This window comes from Centruroides sculpturatus, unplaced genomic scaffold (assembly GCF_000671375.1).
Source record: "Centruroides sculpturatus isolate CEXI.00-Female unplaced genomic scaffold, Cexi_2.0 scaffold161, whole genome shotgun sequence".
Lineage (NCBI taxonomy): Eukaryota > Metazoa > Arthropoda > Arachnida > Scorpiones > Buthidae > Centruroides > Centruroides sculpturatus.
This window is the reverse complement of record NW_019384373.1, coordinates 128,918-131,799: the sequence shown is the minus strand read 5'-3', so window position 1 is coordinate 131,799 and position 2,882 is coordinate 128,918.

Genomic DNA, 2,882 nt, shown 5'->3' with positions numbered 1-2,882 from the left:
AATTCGAACAAAACATTCGAAATAGAAAGCCACTTTCAACCACTTTCAGCCTCATATCTCCCGCACCCTTATAGCTATCGAGACGCAACCACCCCTATGCACGAATGGAGACTTGGGGCTACCACCACATACAAACACCATTCACGTGCGATGTGTAGTTTTTGCGGAAAAGTGAAATATAGGGACATACATGTCCATTTATATATATGTATATATAGATTTTTACGTGTTACCAAGCTTCTTTTTAACCGTAGATAACTAATCATTCGTAAAAATGATGAACGAAATAAACTAGTCCTTTGTTTCGTATTGCACGAATTCGCGTAACACGACACCTTTTTGGAACGCAACTGCACTATTATACGAATTATTAAGATTTTTTTTTTGTATTCGAAATTAGTGTGTTTAAAATCACTATTTAATATTACTTCCTTAAACAGGATATTTCTCATTTTGTGATATTCGATGCGAAATTTTGTAATACCCAGTATAATGTCTGTAGATCGATTGGCCGGTTGTAAGTTTAAAGAATCTGCGCGACAATTAAACATGATTTTACAAATGTACACAACATCACAAGACCAATATTTTGAAGAAGCCGGAAGTTATTGACGTTTTTGTAGAATATAACGATGAAAATGTACGTCCATTCTCAAACCTGCAGGTTTTAAACTGCTTTACACAATATGTTAGAAAAATATCACTGCATTTTAGCATGCGATAAGGTGCTGATGACCTTATGGTTTTTGGGCAAACGTGAGGCATATAGTTACATATTAATTAACAACACATACAGTACTACGAAATAACTTTAACCAGTAATCCTGCAGTTTACGTTGATCAACACTAACCTCTTCGTAATAATTTTCATGTAGTAATAAGATATTTAATATATTGGTCTCTCATCGCTGCTCTCTCAGAACTTGTTCAACAGTTTATCAAATGGTCTTTATAAAATCAAGCGCAGCAAATTAATCAAAGTTTTTCTAACAAGAGTGTTCTTCCAGGTGTAGTAGAAGCTATTGATGGCACTCACATTAAAATACCATCTTCACAGATACACGCAGTCGCGTATGTAAACGGTCGCGGTTACCATTCTATAATCTTACAAGGTATATGGTGTCACTTTTGATACAAAGTAATTTAGTGGATGAATAGAAAATTATCACAGCGTTTCATATATTAATGTAGATAATCACTTTTTATGAATTTTCTTTAATTCAATCTGAAGTTCTACAGTACAGTCTGCACTCTAATGATGTTTTATTAACTCCTTCGTTTTCAGCTGTGTGTGACAATCTCATGATTTTCATCCCCTGTCATGCTGGCAAATGTGGCCGTATTTATGATCCGAGGTTTATGCCCGCTTTTCATTGTTCCGAATAATAACCAAGAAAGCTGAAACAATGTTTTCTTATTACTCCCATATTATCAGAGATGTTGCGTATGCAATCAATAATCATTTGATAAAACCTTACAATGGGCACTTGAAGGTGCTCAAATCAGATACAATAAGTAATTCGTCATCTAGAAGTGTATTTGAACGGTCATTTCTTCACCTCGAAGGTGGAGAAGACTGCATTATTTAGTCATGTAAAAAAATGGAGTCGAAACCGACTGTTGTAATGGTTTCTTGTGTGTTACACAACATTTGCATTACAAGAGGGGAGATCCTATAAAATGAAAATATTGAAGTGGAACAAGTATGTCAATTTTTCTTACCCTAAGTTTTGGTATTTTATACATGTATAACAACTAACATTTTTAATGCTTTCCATTCAGGCAATCATAACCTTGGAGTCAGGGATGAGAAATTTATGTCTTTTTTAAATAAAACAACAATACACGTTTTATTTAGAAACCTTTGTTTTTTTTTGTTTTAAAACAGTTTTATATTACATTATAAAATACTGTTTTAAAACAATGTTTTAAATTTAAATAAAAAATGTTATATTACATAAATTTAGTAAATACACTTTTTCTGACTTGTGAGCTAAACGTGAGCGTGGAAATGGGAAAATTTTCTCACTCTCACGGGTCATGAAAGCACGTGGCACGCGACTTTTATCACTAAGAAGAGATTTCCTGACAGCACACGCCAGTTAATACTGTTAGCAATACAGCTAATGTATTGTAATTAGGGTTTCTCATTTCCTGATCTTTTGCTTTTATCCGGGATCACGGAAAATTCCGGGACAAATTAATTATTTTTAAGATATACAAAATATCATAGAAACAAATGATATAATTATTTGTCATTTTTAAGGTAATTTAATACGTTCTGTAACTTCCAAAATCGTATTAATAATGCTGTGTAAGATATATACAGTATTAAAAATTACTTTTGAATCACGTAGAAATTTTGACAAATAGAAAAAATTTATTAAAGTTTGCTGGAAACTGCATACAACAACAACAACAAAATAATATTATTACTTTTATAGTGTTCGAAATGACTTGCAACAACTTGGGATCACTGGAGTCACGCAAGCAGCCAAAGACAGATTTGATAGGGCTATCACAGACTATCGTCTTTCAGCAAATCTTCTGGACCCAAGATACCAGGGTGATAAGCTCACAGACAGTATGAAAGATGCTGCACTAACTCTGTGCCACGCTTACTATTCAGACGCTATGCCTTCAGTTTTAAAATACTTGGCAAAAACTAGCCTATTTCTGCAACACAGGTTTGCAGAGTCTGTGTTAACTAATATCATTCCTCTTACGTGGCGGTAGTCACTACGTGACAGAATTGATAATCCTGTTTTAAAATTAGTTACATAACTGCACACAGCAGTGGCTTGTTCAGAGGAAATTGAGAGAATTTTCTCTACCTGTGGACTTGTTCATTCAAAACATAGAAATCGACTTGGACAGAAAAA